This window comes from Sinohyriopsis cumingii, chromosome 12, assembly GCF_028554795.1.
Source record: "Sinohyriopsis cumingii isolate HCF-2022 chromosome 12, ASM2855479v2, whole genome shotgun sequence".
Taxonomy (NCBI): Eukaryota; Metazoa; Mollusca; class Bivalvia; order Unionida; family Unionidae; genus Sinohyriopsis; species Sinohyriopsis cumingii.
In genome coordinates, this window is record NC_142972.1 from 56,253,952 (window position 1) to 56,267,200 (window position 13,249).

Below are 13,249 nucleotides of genomic sequence, written 5' to 3' on the forward strand. Positions count from 1 at the left end.
AGGTAGTGAAAACTGAAGTTTGCACAAATGCACAAGTTTCTCTGATCAACTACTACTACTACTACTAATAATAATAATAATAATAACAATACTAATAATATTATTAATATTGTTATTATTAACATTATTATTATTATCATTATTATTATTATTATTATTACGATGAAGGCATATATCATAAATGAGGATCATACCATAGTTTAAAAGAAAGAAACGGCTGAATTAATGTGTGTGTGTGTGTCTGTGTGTGCCCACTCGTTGCAAATACAAACGTAATTGAGTTCGTTTTGAAGTAGACCTTTACGGCACCACGGCACAGTAGTACCTATATGGTACCAATTTAAGGTAGATATTCGGAAAATGCAAAAATGAATTGCATTTAAATCCCATGATGATGAAACCCTTTAAATAAATGTAAGTAGTCTCTCTGAGCTTATTTCCAAATAAATCAGTGACAATGCTGAACAGGCAATTAAAACTTTTTTTTTGGAGGGGTGATGCTTTCTTTCTGTAAAGAGAAAAACACAAATAACTACTATATATGCGTATGTCAGTAATAGTAGCCATCATTGATTTTTATTAGAGAATTATTACATGCTGACTTGACATTCTCAATACTAGTATAAACTGGATATAAGTTTCGCCCTTTTGTCCTTAAGCAACTCTCGCAAGAAACGAGACGAATTCGGGATGAATTATTTGGATCTATAAATAATCATTGTTGGGATTTTGTTCCTAACACTAACACAATCGGGAGGAATTATTTGTATTTATAAATAATTATTGTTGGGATTTTGTTGCTTACACGTACTACGCCTATGTCACGTGATAAGAGCTCGTTAAACGAGCGCGAAATATTACATGGAAAGCGCATCCCAATACAAATATGGGATAAACGACTAAATTCCAATGAATGAATCAGTGGACAGGATATTTGGTTCCCTATGCAAAGCCCACTGATGGGTCCCAGACTGATCTATTGTGTAAAAAAATTATTCGTGGGCTCCAATTCTTTGCATAATCTCGGTATACGGTATCTTCGCCCCTGGAATGAATAAATACAACCAGTGTGTATTTGCCACTAGACTAGACTAGTATACTTGACCGTATAATAATCCATGCTAGCTCCTGATCTAGTGAGCACCCCTATATTAATAGGTAAGAAAACAAACAGGAATGGGGAGTGTTTGGGGTGGGAAAGGATTTTACCGTACAACAGCACATTGAAGGTTATAGTGTGCCAAGGCGAGTTAGGATATAAAGTGCCTGGTCTACTGGCATCTCTGTAACGGATTTGCGCTGATCCGATGGTGTTAATCGAGCCCACACATTCTTATTCTTATTCTAACTCCTTTAAATCTAAGCGAGGTTGGCTGCAAGGAAAAAAGGGGTATCAAAGAAGAAACAAGCAAAATTGAACTCGTGGTAATTTATTTATGGCTATATTAATGCAGAAAATGGCAATATTATCAGCGTTATCATCATTATCATCCTCATTTATGTATGTTTTTAAACAAGGTGAAGAAGAGCAATTTCATTATGTATGTATGGCGATCTGTATGTTTTCCTTCAAGATATTATTTTTTTATTTACTTCTTCAAAGACACAAAATCTGTTCACTTAACAACATGAGAGACAATGTGAGTAAAAAAAAAATTAAAAAATGTTGCCCCAACAAAACGGGGACAAAATTATGTTATTTTGTTCCTTTTTCATTTTGTTTAAGAAGCAGCAGAGAAAACACCGGCATTCCACCCGCACCCCAGTCCAAGAAGCCGGATTGGTTCAGTGGTTAGCGTACTAGACTTGTGACTGAAAGAGTGAGAGTTTGAATCCTACCAGTGGATCAGTCCGGGTCAGCTACCGTCCCAGTTCTAAATAGTATACTTTTTGCTGTAATGTAAACACCAAACTAAAACCCACCCACCTTGCCTAATGTTAAAATGGACGATTCCAACGTTTGTATAGGAAAATAGAACAGAGTATGTGCACTGCAGTAACAGTACAAATGATTGGGAAAACTCTTCCTTTCAATCCCATAACACATGAAGCGCACATACCGTGAGTTCCAAAGGTATTAAAATGTGAATCCAGATTCCAGTGTACCCAATAAAAATTAATAGTCCCTTTTCTCCCAAACTGCCAAGAAAGCCAAAGGACACCTTTCCAATTTTTTCAAAGCATCGAAACTAACCAGCATTGTTTCCACCCCTTCCCTCCAAAAAAGATGTATGAGGTAATACTGAATGTATAAGGATGGCATAATCATACATTATGTATCTATTAGGACAGACCTTTTGAGTAAAAGTATTAAGATTGAAAATTTTCTCTAAATTGTATTAAAAGTAATTTTAATTAAATTATATTGAAAGTAATTTTACACTAAAATATATTGAGATATATTATATATATTTGTATAATACAACTGTATGCTATTTTTTAAAGATCGCGCTTTACGAGTAGATGCAGAAATCCATAAAATACATTTCTCTTGTATCTAAAGGTCATAAATTTAGATTTGGTGGGAAGCTGCTGTACAGGAAAACTATAAAATCAATAATGGATGAGTTAAGCGAGATGATTCACATGGTTTCCGTGAGAAAGAGAGCTTTGTTCTGATCCGAAATGAGCGAAAAAGAAAAACTGCTTATAAATAGAGAAGCAGATTTAAGCAGAATCTGTTCGTTCCTCGAATCAGAACAGCTCTGAGCTCTGTCTTTTCCTTACAGGTACGAATCATCTGTGTTCGCAAACTTCTTTAGATAATAGGCACTTTTTAACATTTGAGATTTTAACGGTAAAGTTCATATTTTTCCAACATTGTAGTGAGTTCTTTATATTTTATATTATAATATAAAGGAATGTTTAATTGTATATGTGGTATGTATTATTGTAAGAGATGAATTCGCTACCAACCTAGTGTTTAAATTTAATTTGGAAATAAAAGATTCTTTAAGTAATAATAAGTAATGTTTAGTAACCTATTACAAATTAGTATTATATTTTAAATTTAGTAAAATACATTTCTTCAAAATGATTTTTGCATTAATCGCAACTATTGAATATTATACTAATTGGATATCATGAAGTTAATCGAGATTTAACTATCTGTATTACATTCTGAATGGCAGAAATTATACAAATGTATGAAGTTGGTAAGCTCCAATGAAAAGTGTAATCTTATATGTATTTCGTATATTGTAAATCTCAACACTTTATGGATGTATCTAAAGAATGTAGTATTATGTATATCAATTATTTAAATAAAAAGTTCGTTCCTCGAATCTGAACAGCTCTGTATTTTCCTTACAGCGATTCCGTACCTTATTCCCAAGATGTAGCTGTATCTACACCGCAATGAGTGACACCCTTTGTTAAGAGAGAGCCTGAACTCCTTCTTCTTCTCTCTGTCTCTCTGTCTCTCTCTCTTTAACCATGGGCAAAGACATTTCTTAACTTATGGGTAATCCCTTCTCATAGCAAGAAATGAGAAGAAGCTTATGACACAATCCTTACCATAACAGATCTATTGCTTTTGACTTTTATATACGAAGCATCGGTGAATACGTCAAATAACATGCTCTCCAAACCAAGAAAACACCAATGCACGGTCCTACAGCACAAAAAATGCCTCAACCCAGTTTGGAGACTTTCGAAGCGAACACGAGAAAATAAAGTAGGACTTTTTTAAAATAGTGTAACCTTTTATTTATTAAGTTGCACGTGCAACACACAACTTGGACTGACATTACTGGAGAAGGTGGTCTTGGCTGGTTCAGGCAGGAGGGTGCACACAGAGGAATAACGTGGAATATAGCACTGCGGTTCAGAGCAGTTGGATGATTGCTCTATACCTATAATTTAAATTGATAAGATGGGCAGACTCTTCATGTATACTGGAACATTAGAAGTCTCATACTCTAGATCGAATTGTATTAAGTTCTTTGTGTTCCGGTACTTGAAGGGTTTGATCTAGTAACCAACTGATGATTTCCTAATACTTCATACCTAGATTTTGCGACTTCTTTTTTCTCTTCTTTCATCAGGCATACGATCCAAGAAGTTTATCTCGTAGTACTGAATGCAACTTTGTTCAGATCTGGAATTTTTAATCCATTTTGAATTATTGAATTTATCATTCTGACAAGAAATGTAAAATTGTGTTCTTCAACCATATCTCAGTATTTGCGAGACATACAGTCTATGTGATCCAACAATTTAAACACTGGTGATATAGAATGGCAGCTTGGTAATGATTGTTCCTCTTTGAGACTTGTGTAACGAGGAGGCAGTTGATGTGCTATGGGGCCTACATATATGTACAAAAAATATGAATATCCATGATATGAAAGTGTATAAAAAGGAGTTCGAAAAGAGCGATACAATTCCGTACGAAGAACATCTTTTGAATGGACCTAGGGTAGTATTAGTTGCAAAGCCAAAGCTAAAGGCTTGGTAGAAAAAGAAGACGAATAAGAAGAAGAAATCAGCAAAGCATTTCATATTCTTTTCTTTAATAATCAGTGGCGGTGCGAATGACGTTGGGGTGTTTAGGAGGGCAACCTCCCTCCCCGGGCTGCAGATGAAGGTGGTGCCCACCGGAATTGTTATTGTTTGCAGCTCAAAGTTCGTAGTAGCGCACCTTCACCTTAGCATAATGGGAGCAATCTTTCTCAATACTTATATTTAAGAGGTACGTTGGCAACTGAAGCAAATTAGGTGCGCCTGTGAAGTACATTGCTCCCAAACGCCAAAACAGCTAAGAATGCCATCTATCTAAGGAACTGTTTTCCACTAGTTTTGCCTGGTGGATTATGGGGTGGTTGACTTCAGCTGGGGTACTATACTCTTCCTGAAAGCAACATGTAATACGTTCGCTTGCGAGAAGGGGATAATATTTACCACCATCCAGCATGATAAGATTATGTAATGTATTACATATGAAATATAGATCCGGACAACAATTCTTCTTCCTTACATTATTAATTCATATACTGTGATACGTAACTATGTGCGATCTGATACTTGTTATTTAGATGAGCCTCGTGACAACGGCATACTAATTGATTTAGTACACATACAAAAAACATAAATTCAAAGAATTTATCCAGAACATTCAGGATACTAATCTCTTAAGTATAGAAATACTCATGTCGATAATATATGCTGGTTAGCTGTCATGCGGCTGACCATAAAAGACTGTTTAAAAACGTACTGACACTAAAATTTGAAATCCTCCAAAACAGCTGTTCCTAAGCGCCGAATTCGACAAGATAAGGTTAAAGTCAAGCATTAGGCAATTATAGTTAAAATATATCACACCCAGTTGCCCATTGTTACGCCCTGAACATTACATTATGATGGTATTGAAAAACCAGTTACCCAACAGACTGGCACCATGCCAACTGAAGCACCGGCTACTAAAGAAAGTGTATGCTAAACAGACAGATGAACACTCACGTACTTTGGCTTAGAACACGTAGACCCACCAGCAGCGATGCAGTGCATAAAAAAAATGAGTGAGAGAAAGACAATGAAGAAGTGAACTCATGTTACTCAGATGAGGGAGGAAAGGACAATGGCAATTACAAAAAAAAAAAAATCAAAAAAAAAGTAAGGGAACGCATAAACAAGGAAGGGAAAGCTGTTCCCACGCGTTCACACAGCACTGAAACCCTGCCCACAGGTGACATACACGTCTGGCTAGGTTAAATGACCTGAGATTCTTTTAAGCATAGATCAAAGGGGTTAATTATAATTTCTCAGGTTGTACATAACATAATTTATTTTTGACATGTGACATCAGATTGGTCAAAACATGAACTATATACATCGTACTTAATTATGTTTGGAGTACCTGGATTAAATTATGGTAACATTTTATGGGTACAAATATTTAATAAACTGCCACTTAGAACAAACCATTATTTTTTAACTTATGTTTTTGTTGTTGTCAATTTCTAAAATGTCACTGAATAAAAGTCGCACAGTCCAAGACATTTAATGCTATGTTGAAACAACGCCTATACATATACAGGACAACATATTACACAGATGTCTTGCCACAGTGATCATGTATTTCAACCACTGTAATCACGTATTTAAATCACAGTGATTATGCATTTAAGTCACAATGATCATATATTTAAACCACAGTGATCACGTATGTAAACCACAATGATCATGTATTTAAAGCACAGTGATCATGTATTTAAACCACAGTGATCATGTATGTAAACCACAATGATCATGTATTTAAACCACAGTGATCATGTATTTAAGCCACAGTGATCATGTATTTAAAGCACAGTGATCATGCATGTAAACCGCTGTGATCCATGGTATTCATGTATTTAAATCTTATCATCATGTATTCAAAAAATAGTGGGCATGATGGATTCAAACGATAATGGTCATGTATTTAAATCAAGGTATTCAGGTATTTAAACCATATAATCATGTATGCAAACCATAGCGGGCATGAATTCAAACCATAATGGTCATGTACGGTCACTGTTGTAATGAACGAGTTTTCTCAACTTCACAACAAAATGTTTAAGGGGCAATAAAAAAAAAAAACTAATTTGAATGTTTTTCTTGAAATTCAGATACTAGCAAAAAGTAAATTTAGTGACAGTTGATTCAATATTATCTAATTGTAATTACTCTAATGTAATTTAGATGCCTTATCATTTACAATGAATTACACTGTGTAATTTCTCGTTGGACTGTTTGAAGTTCTACGGTCGAGAAGCGCGTATAATGACAAAACAGAATATACAATTTAGATGTGGAAAGATAAAAATAATTTGGAAAACACACTAAGTTTCAGTCTGAGTTAAAAAGAATTGTTATAAAAAATAAATTATATATACAAAATAACCGATTGCCGGCGAAGCTTTTATTCACCATACATGAGCGCTGATATCTCAACCCAATACGTTTTCTAAAATTTCTTCAAGTTAAACGGTTCTTCGATTAAAAGGAAACAACTGTTTCTGATGACGTTACACCCTTTTGGCTGATTGGACCGCGCGTTAGCAATTTGTAAAAATATATGTATAAAGAGAAAGTAATTTCAAAGCGATGCAAGAAAATTTTAAGTTCAATATCATATACAACTTGTTTGAAAGTTTATTTCCAAATGCCGCGCTCACAGGGGACACCGCCAAAATTATCTAAATCGGGCCCCGCATTTGGCTAGTCCGAAGCTGTTGACAACCGGCAATAGAGGCATCATTAAAAGAAATAATATCACAACATGAAAAAAGAAGGTTGCAATTACTACTACTACTACTACTATTACTACTGTCAGTGATTTACTCCGTACGTTTCTTGTTATTATTATTATTATTATCGAAAATAAAGTTAGACAACTATAAAGTGAAGTTCGTAAATAGCAAATTTTATTGTAAATAAACTATTTACCTTTAGTTAGGGGAAATATGTAGTTCGGGAGTTGCACTTTTGATTTCAAACAAGATTGCACGTGATGGCGTACACCGCACAGTGTACCTGTTTACATTCCAAATGGAGATGTCGGGTCTCTTTACTGAGAATTTACATTAAATTGTATGAGTATCTACATGTTTAACAACAACACTTCATTCTAAATAGATATGAATCCATCACGAGATGTCAAAGTAAATTGACAAAGTCAGGATGACGATGATTATGATCATCATGATGATAGAATTGCATGGGTTTCTCCCTAAAACCACTTTTAAACAGTAAACGAACGATGCTAATTGTTTTTACATCTAGATATTTCTTTACACTATCACATGTCCTGACAAATAAAATAGTTAATAAAATATTTAGTGACGTATATACAGGTACTCTTCTTTTAGTCAAATGAAATTTATTATCGACGTATGACGTGAATTACGGCATAAAGGTCCAACCTCACCCATTAAAACATTAGGAAGACATCAAGGAAACAAATATAAAATGTGCTTACCTAATCTAAGTAACAATCCTATACTGTCGTTATCCGCTGTTTAGGTCTGTCACCAGCCCATAAAATGTTGTTTGTTGCAATCAAAATGAGATATTTGGGGTAACATATTCCTGAATTGCAAGACTATAAAACTTAATTTCAGTACCATTCGCGTTTATAGTGATCTCTATTCCGTAGAAGCTGGAAAAACCATTCAAAATTAGGGGAGGTTATTTCTCAACTATCTCAAACAACAGATGTATTGTGTTATGTCCCTTAGACCGTCTTCATGTCATAACGAGGAGGCGGTATTGTTCGGAAAACCCACAGGGAACTCCGAACCGTTTGTTAGTTGTGACCCTGGCTTTCCTTTGGTATTTCACTTCTGATGCCTTTCAGAATATTTCCTTTGAGCGAATAATATATGACTGAAGTAAAATGTTCCATGATCAACGTGTTTACAGCATAGTGAATGCCACACTCGTTAATACCCACAAAAGGTTTTTATACATGAAACATATGCGGCATGTGTAATGGTCCATACATTCATTTAATAAAGAGACAGTGAAACAATTGTACAGTTGTCTATTAGATTTCAAGAGAACTATTATGTTATCTTTACACTGATTTAGTTATGAAACTATATGCAGGATTTATTCAAATATAATACCTTACACATAAAGATTATTTTTATATTTTATTCTCTGATGACACTTGTTAAATGTAAATAACCGAGCTCGCTACTCATATCCAAAACCTGTAAAACCAGTTTGTCTTTCCTCAATGGGACAAATCAGTGAGAAGGCACTTGCAATAAACAGTGACCAGTGTAGGGCGGTGGTAAGTCTTTGGCAGTAGTTTCGGGCAGGGTGAGGTATTATTAGGGCGTGAATAAGACGGGGCTCTTTATAAGACCATGAAGGATAGTCAAAATCGATCATAGCAGGACCATTTAAACAAACCAGGTTCCATGTACAAAGGAGTGCGAACACACTGAGGTCCCATTCGTTTGTACAACTCAAATGTCTGAAAAACAAACCTGACATGTACGATATTTGCACGTATGTACTGCTGTGAAACTCTTGCATCCAACCAGACTACGAATTGTATGGGAACATTTGTAAGTATCTAGACAGAATTTGTAGTCTACCGTGTGCCTCGTTGTCTTATGTGAAATGTTCATTTGGACACTAATACCCTTTTTCAGTCTTCGCTAGTCAAGGTTTCTATTTGTTAACCTATCTAAACCTTGGCGGATTGATCATATATTTCAGTGCTTAGGGTATGTAAATTTCATCCAGTCAAAATCAAGTTCAAATATGAACACTGTTTCTCCGTAATCGAGAGACAAGGGGAGGACACAACTGGAATGGACTCGGTAAATGAGCAATTTCTACTGCTGGTCAGTGTTTGTGTAAAAAACTTATATTCCTCAAATACAACCTGCATTGGCTTCTTTCTGGTACGTAGTCAGACTTTCGATGTTAAATTTACAAAGTATCTTTCTGAGGTAAATTCCCAACACCATTTTCTGCCGATGTACAACTCTCCGATGTTACACGCTATTGATTATTTTGGCGTTATACACATATTAAGGGAGGCAACTAGTGAAATCCAATAGTTTTGGCTAGTGCAAAGCACTGACATTTCGGATTGATCCGCCAAGGTATAGATAGGTTAACATATTGGAATCTTTGCCATCGAAGATGACCTTATCCATTTCCATTTTGTATTCATGAGTTATTGCAGTTGTCTTCCCTTCTACGCGATGCTGTTTGGAGAGAATCGCGCCAGTTTTGTGCTAACTGATAATGATGGAAAGCTGCAATAGGAACTGCGGACAGTTTGCATGATTCTTTGAGCTGGATACTCAGTACCAACATTTGCTCAACATATTAAACATTTGTGTAGAATCTTTGAAAATCGTCATCTATAGTATTCCTCCTTTATTTTTTTCTTTCTATCTTTTGGATTTAGTTATATAGAAAGAGTCCTTAGATGGCCGCGTGGTGTAAGGCTCTCGCCTTTACAAATCATTAATATGTCACCTCTCTCTGTGTGTATTCGAGTCTCAGCTAGGCCAACGTGGGTATATTCTTCTCAGAGATTCGCATACTAATGTATCTTGGTTATATCATTGCGTTTCAACACAATGTACCCAATCCTCTAAACGTGATATGTGAATAATTCGCACCATGATAGGGTCGGACCATCAGTCAGCTTTAATGGCTATCAATGTTGACCTACTTCCCGATCTTGATTCATGCCCGCACGAACTAGTCAATTTGAAAAACAACCTTACTGAATGATGCTAACAAATGTCGATAATCTTCTTACGAAACTAAAGATCCCTTACAGTGTATGTAATGATCGTCGATTTAGTAATCCTGTGCCTATGAACACATCGTGGGTTTTTCACATAGTAATAATTTTGCAAACTTGTTTTATGGCGTTTTATACTAGGCTGGAATGACTGACAAAATATCTGCACTGCTATGCGAGAAATGCTTTCCTTATGTGGCGTGATAGTGGTAAACCTTGTCATTGGCATCACGTTATTACATTGTTCTAAAATTTAGACCAAACTGAATTCTCGAAGCAATTTAAACGAAATGCTACTACAGCTTCCAGTAGGCTACCAATGTAAATAGACAGGAACCATATCCAAAATAACAGATGCAGTATTAGGACAAATCATATTAAATAATTAATTAATATTATTATTAATGAGTTGAATAACAATTATGTTCTTTCAACATGCAATTTCCATTATAGTCTTATTAAACTTATCAATCATACTGGAGGGCGAGGGGAAGTTAGGTCACTATGGTGGTGAATGTTTATGGTCACATTCTTTTCTGTACAACATTTTAAAATCGCAGGCCTTTTGTGTAACCCTGGAATGACAACCAATATTACAAGCAAAGTTCATCCATCAATAATTACCTTGATTAGCCACTACAGACGGTACATACCACTCAAATCTGCAGCATTCAATTCACTCATTTCTCTGCTCTCATCTAATTGCTCTGTTCAGTTACATGGGAAATACCGTTGCATTAAACAGGCAATTTAGATGATGTTAATAATTATGGAGGTATAACACTTGAGTTGCATAAGTAATTTATATAAACGAATACATAACAATAAACTTAATGACTAGGAAGAAAACGTACGTCTTTATTGAAGCATAAGCGGGATTCAGAAGAAGAAAAATAAAAAACATACATGCAGTTGAAACTGTTTTTTTTTTTTTTTTAAATTTACATGGGCTTATCTTACATACGATCAATCAAGGTAAGATATTATTTTGTGCGCTTATTGATATCACTTAAGCGTTTGATTACATAGAAATTAATAGATATACATTTTGGTTTAAAGGGAAATAATCTATATATAATCACATCATTGTACAACAATGTCAAGTAGAGAGTTCGTTATGATAATATGTTAAGTGATGTCATTCTCGTGTATTCTTGGTGTCAGGGAAGGTAACTATGTATCACCATTTCTTTTATGAATACATGTAAATGACTGAGAGGAAAGGTTTGCCATACTTCGAAATGAAGGTATCGATATTGGTATGATTCGCCGTTTCATCGATTTATACGCAGATTACATGGTAATATTTTCAGATTAGCCGGAAGGTCTTCTGGACAGGCTAAATTATAAAACGATTATTGTGATTAAGGGGAACTTATGCTTATAATCTAAAAAACGTTGTGATTTCTATAAAATGTGGCACTTTACATACAAATATTGCATTCACTTACTGTAATGTAGAACCAGAACTTGTAATTTCTTCTATATATCTTAGACGTATTATGACATATAGTGGTTCTTTTTCCACAACACACACACACCATCGGCACGATAAGCTAAACTAAGGATATGTTTACTTAAAAAAGTACCTTAATACATTAACAGCCTTTAAGACAAGCCACGAATCGTTTTGACAGAATGATAAAAACCTGTCTTAAATCAGTGTTGCCAAATATGGGTCTTTATACCTGCTAAAAGCATTGACATCGGTGGAACCATATACTTGTTTCTTGATGGACTGGTGATATGTTGGTGCTTTATCGATTGCGCTCAAGTATTGATACATGGTTCTTCGTAATAAAAAAATTATATTGAAGTGTCTTGTTATTTATGCTGCGTTTCTAGTGCTGTACTCATCTTTATTCTTTAAGCAGTTGCAGTCTCTGAACTCGCAGATCTCATATTCATGGGGGTAAGGTATCTTCTTTTGAGAACTGCGTTCCTTACCTTCATAAAAATCATATTCTGATCCCTCAATTATTCTGTTATTCAGGTCTTATGTTACGTGTTTAGACTCGAATAAACAGTAACACAAGAAATAGTCAAAACCACAAGTTTTGAAAAATATAAAAACTTATTTCCCTGGAAAAATACTGCAAAAATGACAAAATATGAACTTAAAGTTTTAAGAATCAAATCCAAAAATAATCCAAGAATAAGCCACGAATAAAATTTTAGAAGTCCTAATAATAAAATGTTCTAATGATTTCAAGTTCCAGACAAGATGAAGAATCCAAGATGGAAGGCGATGACGTATGACGTAACCTGTATTGTGTTGAATTCTACAGTTCCTTGTAGAAACAAGAAATATCACTCAGGTTTTGGAAATCCGAATAAATTTTTATAAGAGACGTCATTGTTCAAGAATTTGGGATGAACACACGTATATTTCCAGGAAAAAAACGAATGAATCCTTTAAATCCAGCTAATTCTAAATAATTATAAACGACACAACATACACTTTCCAATGTAAAAGCCCAACTTTGATTGTTTCTCTAAAACGATGGTTTGAAACTTGAATTTTACGCCCCGGATAAGTCAGGTGATCATGTTTACAAATAAAAAAATGACGTAGCCCCTGTATGTCCTTGATAAGGCCCAGTCATTTATGTCCAAGAATAAAAGTTGTTTACTTCACTAAAAACTATTTAGAAGTCTCGGGTCACGTATTCAATACAGACTCGATCTCATTCTTATAAGTCCCACAATACAAATAAATTTAAAAATGAACTTGTTGAAGTGATCGCTACCAATCCCGAATCAAGGTCGGGAACCAGGTCAGCCTCACGTGCCCACTAAAACGAACAGTCAAGGTCAAAATATTTTCTGGAAAAGAATCGAATTCCTAATAAACAGAACTACATTATTTTGACATATAATGAAATAAAAAATAGAAAAATTTTAAAACTTACAAACAATTAAATCAGATACAAAAATTGAATCAAATATGGATACCACAGGGCATAAGGTGTTCCATCACCTGGGCTA

The 13,249-nt window shown here is 34.8% G+C and overlaps 1 protein-coding gene across 1 annotated transcript in view; it reads right to left on the minus strand.

Annotated features, from left to right (window-relative positions):
• The window catches only part of LOC149786504 (baculoviral IAP repeat-containing protein 7-B-like), a 96,399-nt gene extending 88,273 nt beyond the window's left edge, over positions 1-8,126 (minus strand). Inside the window, exon 1 of the mRNA XM_089978216.1 lies at positions 7,961-8,126. The gene's annotated coding sequence lies outside the window, so the exon portion shown is untranslated. The remainder of the gene's footprint in view (positions 1-7,960) is intronic.
• Between the last annotated feature and the right edge of the window lie 5,123 nt (positions 8,127-13,249).